This window comes from Eurytemora carolleeae, unplaced genomic scaffold (assembly GCF_000591075.1).
Source record: "Eurytemora carolleeae unplaced genomic scaffold, Eaff_2.0 scaffold2270, whole genome shotgun sequence".
Taxonomy (NCBI): Eukaryota; Metazoa; Arthropoda; class Copepoda; order Calanoida; family Temoridae; genus Eurytemora; species Eurytemora carolleeae.
The window spans coordinates 1-5640 of record NW_019398161.1 but is presented as its reverse complement, the minus strand read 5'-3'; the positions used below and the strand labels follow the sequence as shown (position 1 = coordinate 5640).

Sequence of the window (5640 nt, the reverse complement as noted above, 5' to 3'; positions counted from 1 at the left end):
TATAGACATGGAGTAAAGAACTTGTAGATATGGAGTACAGAAATTAGAGATATGGAGTACATAATTTATAGATATGGAGCACATAATTTAAAGATATGGAGTACAGAACTTGTAGATATGGAGTAAAGAACTTGTAGATATGGTGTACAGAAATTATAATATGGAGTACATAATTCATAGATATGGAGTACATAATTTATAGATATGGAGTACATAATTTATAGATATGGAGTACATAATTTATAGATATGGAGTACATAATTTATAGATATGGAGTACAGAACTTTTAGATAGGGAGTACAGATCTTACTGATATGTGAAAATATGACTTATTTATATGGAACACAGAACGTATCAATGGAATATAAAACTTACCAATATAGAATACAAAACTGATTAATTTGTATCATAGAACTGGAATACAGAACTTAAGGATGTAATTAATTAAAATATTAAGACTTTAGCTGAATCGGACTCATCGAACAAAATACTAAACTAAAGTATAATACTTAATACGGTATAGTATACACAAGCACGAAAATTGGAAATATTATTGAACTAGATTACAAACAATAAACATTTCTCATGAAATAAATAAAAATTTCCTTATTCACACTTTTTTTTTGTAAACCAGGACTATGCGAGTTTGTAGGTCTGATTGCATCTTGTGAAATGGAACTAGGTAAGATTGATTTATCAATTGCTTCAGTTTGAACTAAAACTTGCCATTCTGGATGGAAAAATAAATTCCCCAAAATAATCTTTAACTATATGTAAACTATATGTAAAAAATGTAATCTTTATGTCCAGAGAAACAAATATGTATGTGGTGGGTTCGTATTCACAAACTCGACAAACCAATAGCAAAGGCCTAGCAGCGGTTTAAAGTCAATCTGGTCAGAGCTGGGAACTTTTGAATGGTGGATATCGGGATTAAGGCTTAATCCACTCTTTTTCTTAATCTCCAGATTAACATAATCTTGCAAGATTATCTTAAAAGTGTATGAAAAACGATAAAATTCAAATTAATATTCAATCATCTGAGAAACTGTAGCAGCCAATCAGAGAAAAGCGGGCAACCAATGAGAGAACAGAAATATTCTCATTGTGCTCATTTTTACCTATAGGAGACCAGGTAATAACTACAAACATAAGAGCGAGCATGAACTCTTTCTCTTCGGCTCACCTCTATTTGAACTGATTAAATCTTATGTATATATTTCAGGTAGGCAGTTTATACAGGACTCAACCGTGAACTGAAAACACAATAAATCAGTCCAGGGTTAATTATTTGCATGACAATAATAAAATTTTAGCCTTTTAAAATAAAACTTTCTCCAGGTTAACTATTTCGTAGAGGTATATGGGTCTCTAGAGCACCAGCAGGATATTCTGGAGCACAAGCTGAGGATCCAGAGAACAAGGATGACTCAGCTTCCGGTGATGTCGGAGTCTTGACAACGGAGGTCTAAATAGAACTAATTAGACCGAGTTCCAGAGCTCAAAGGTTGTGAGCTTTGATCCTCACCTTTATATAGACTTCCTTAGACTCAGGATGTCAAGATTAGTAGGTGGGAGTAGAAGAGAACTGAACCATCTCAGAGTAGAAAAGAAGGAACGTAGAAGAGAACTGAACCATCTCAGAGTAGAAGAGAAGGAACCATCTCAGGAGTTAAGAACTTCTCCGCGAGTCAGCGGAGCAAGTCGAGGTTGTATATCAACGGGACTCGTGCCAGCCTAGCATGAGAATTATGTTGAGAGATTTGTGAGAAGTCAGGATATTATTTAAGCTCATTTTAGACATTTGCAAATTTTTCACCTGGTTTAAAGCACGGATACGAGCCCGGAACTATTTAGAGGAATCACAACAATCACAATTATCTACATATATTCTATAAACCATCCGTAGGAATAAAACTCTGCAACGTTGTGTAAAGAGCATTCAACGTTTATTAGCCTTGGTATTTATTACGGATGATTTATAGACCTGGAGAAAGAGACACAATTTCAGGTTAGAAGGGGGCAACTAACCCATTGTGTTCTGAAAGATAAAACTCATTATTTACAGTTTTTTGAGGCTTAGGCTAGATTTTTAATTAGGCTTTGGCGAGACAATATATATGTTTTGGCTAAATATTATACATATATGTTAAATCATAAAACATTTTAACCATAAAACTCAGGTTCTGCATTATAAAATAAAATCAGGTTATTCATTATAAAAATTGGCCTTTAAATAGTTATATATTAAAAATCTCAATTAATTATTGAATTGAACACGTGATTGATTAGTAAAAATTTGTCCATGTAGAGTTCTGTGTGATTGATCGATTGTTTGTAGAGAATTCCTGGTTGAACACAATGAGTAACGTCTTGTCGCTGAATACCCTGAACACACATTAGTTTATAAAGATCCTCAGATCTTACACTCATTGGAGAAAACAATTAACGGATATCCAAGGAGAGAGAATAAGAGTGGATTAAGGACTAAAATGAAAAGTTTCCACAGTGGATATTTGGATCAAGAAGTTAGGATTAAAGTTTATCCATCGGGATTAAGGCTTAATCCACTCTTTTTCTTAATCTGCAGATTAAATATTGCTTGTTCTTCACTCATTTTTAATCTCCAGATTAATTATCCGATCAGGATTAAGGATATCCCATTCAAAAGTTCCCATCTCTGAATAGATTAATAATACTGTAATGAAACATTAGATGTTATGGTTAACAGTGCGAGAGCATTTGTGCAAGGGGGGGGTCACATTTTGCGCTTGTCAGCACGCAAAAAAAAAGTTTTGTGCCCCTCTTGGCAATATTGTGCCCCCCTTAAAAGCCCCTTTTTTGAAAAAAATTGATACCTTTTTACTACGTAAACTATTCGATCATATACAAACTAATATATAACAAGTGTAAATAAATTATTTATGTAATTTTCTTAAGTGGACTCATCTCACTCATCAGACACTTCCTCTTATTAGTGTGGTATAAGCTTCAATGGATAAAAAATAGAGATGAAAACGTTTTTTAAAAATATCTATATTTTCATAAAAATGGTACATATAGTATAATTATAAATAAATGATATCAAAAATATATTTACACTGAAGGCAGTATTGATTAAAGCTTTTTAAGTGAAACTTCTTTAGTTAAGGGAAAAAGTGAGATTTAAATTATTTTTTATATGGGTGCCCCGCCCCCCCTTGTACGCCCCTGATATTTGAATGAGTTGAATTAAGTAATGGATGTCTAACACAGATTGATCAAATAAATCTTTCCAATATTTTCCATATTTTGTGAATCTTGTCATGATGATTGCAGTTTTTGTATGAAAACGGCAATGCTTAGTTTCCATCCGTTTCATTAAGTGCAGATCCGGATCCTTAGCACTGATAATAAGCCGGGGGAGGGGGGAGGATGTGTAGATAAATTATCAAATGACTTTCGTTCTTTTGCAAAGTCTCAATTTATTATCTACCTACTTTACGATATTTTGCAATAAAAAATAATCATAACAAGATTTATAACCTTTGTTATTAAAGAATAAATATAGGTGGAGTACCGGTCACAGCCTTCGCCAGGGTCAATCATTGTCACGCGCCGGTCGATGTTACCTTCCAGGTAGTAATATTTTATATACAATATGCAAATACCTTTTTTAAATTCATATCCTAAAGATGGTAAAATTCTCAAAATAAGTTTTATTAAGTTAATAATTAGTTCGTTGAAAAACATGTTATTGGACAAATAAGCGCAAAGGCGTATACAGAAATTTATATTTTAGAATGTTTAAGAATATATTAGAAAATTTTAGAATAATTTAGATTATTTCAGAATATCTGAGAATAATTACTCATAAATATCATTGAATATTGCTGTGAACATTTTAGAAACTCTAATTGACTATTTTACAAAATATTGAGCATTTTAGGCTATTTAAGAACAAACCGTTTTACTCTCATTTTATTTTCAATCCTCATATTATTAGTGTATTTAAATTTTTCATTCTAATCAAATCAAATTCAATCTAATCGGCTGAGGTAAACCTTCGTAACAGCTAACCTAGCCAATGTTATCTCTAGCTACAAAGTGAGTTCACAGCTAACCTAACCTAACCTACGTAACAACTAACTTAAATCTTGTTATCTCTAGGTAGACAGTGAGCACCCAGCTAACCTAACCTGGAGATATACCTACGTAAAGACTAACCTAAATCATTTTATCTTTAGGTACACAGTGAGCCCTCAGCTAACCTAACCTGGAGGTATACCTACGTAAAGACTAAAGACTAACCTAAATCATGTTATCTCTAGGTACACTGTGAGTAGCTGGGGGCTCCTAACCTGGAGATATACCTACGTAACGACTAACCTAAATCATGCTATCTATAGGTACACAGTGAGCCTCCGGCTAACCTAACCTGGAGGTATACCTAAGTAACGACTAACCTAAATCATGTTATCTATAGGTGCACGGTGAGCCCCCAGCTAACCTAACCTGGAGGTATACCTACGTAATGACTAACCTAAATCATGTTATCTTTAGGTACACAGTGAGCCCCCAGCTAACCTAACCTGGAGATATACCTACGTAACAACTAACCTAAATCATGTTATCTCTAGGTAAATAGTGAGCCCCCGGTTAACCTAACCTGGAGGTATACCTACTTAACAACTAACCTAAATCATGTTATCTCTAGGTACATAGTGAGCCCTCAGCTAACCTAACCTGGAGGTATACCTACGTAACGACTAATCTAAATCATGTTATCTCTAGGTACACAGTGAGACCCCAGCTAACCTAACCTGGAGGTATACCTACGTAACAACTAACCTAAATCTTGTTATCTCTAGGTACACAGTGAGCCCCCAGCTAACCTAACCTGGAGATATACCTACGTAACGACTAACCTAATTCGTGTGATCTCTAGGTACACTGTGAGCCCCCGGCTAACCTAACCTGGAGGTATACCTAAGTAACGACTAACCTAAATCATGTTATCTCTAGGTACACAGTGAGCCCCCAGCTAACTTAACCTGGAGGTATACCTACGTAACAACTAACCTAAATCATGTTATCTCTAGGTACACAGTGAGCCCCCAGCTAACCTAACCTGGAGATATACCTACATAACCACTAACCTAAATCATGTTATCTCTAGGTAAACAGTGAGCCCCCAGCTAACCTAACCTGGCGGTATACCTACGTAACAACTAACCTAAATCATGTTATCTCTAGGTACACAGTGAGCCCCCAGCTAACCTAACCTGGCGGTATACCTACGTAACGACTAACCTAGCTGAGAATGCTGTTATTACTCAACATGTAATGCTCGCCATGATGGCAAACCAGGTAAATTTTACATCTTAAAATTGAATGATATATACTTTGGAGAAAAAAACTCAGCGGGAGCGGTTGAACCAGCGGTTGAGATCTAGCCTAGACTCTACGCAGTTCAGAATAAGAAATGCATCTTTTTTTCTCAAATTTAAAATTTGTTCAGCCGCTAGTTTTTCTGATTTCAACCGCTGGTTTTCAGATTTTTCAGAACTTTTTTGCTTTCAACCGCTGGTTTAAAGATTTTTCAGCAACCTTTTGCTTACAACCGTTTTCAGATATTTCAGCAACTTTTTTGCTTTCAAC

At 34.9% G+C, this 5640-nt stretch overlaps 1 long non-coding RNA gene across 1 annotated transcript; it reads right to left on the bottom strand.

The window, feature by feature from the left end:
* Positions 1-1362: 1362 nt before the first annotated feature.
* On the bottom strand, positions 1363-2189 carry LOC111716914 (uncharacterized). Its single transcript, XR_002768632.1, has 4 exons — positions 1988-2189; positions 1820-1881; positions 1529-1737; positions 1363-1468 (listed from the first exon to the last, which is right to left on the bottom strand). It is a non-coding gene; the product is annotated as an uncharacterized LOC111716914 (long non-coding RNA).
* Positions 2190-5640: the final 3451 nt, after the last annotated feature.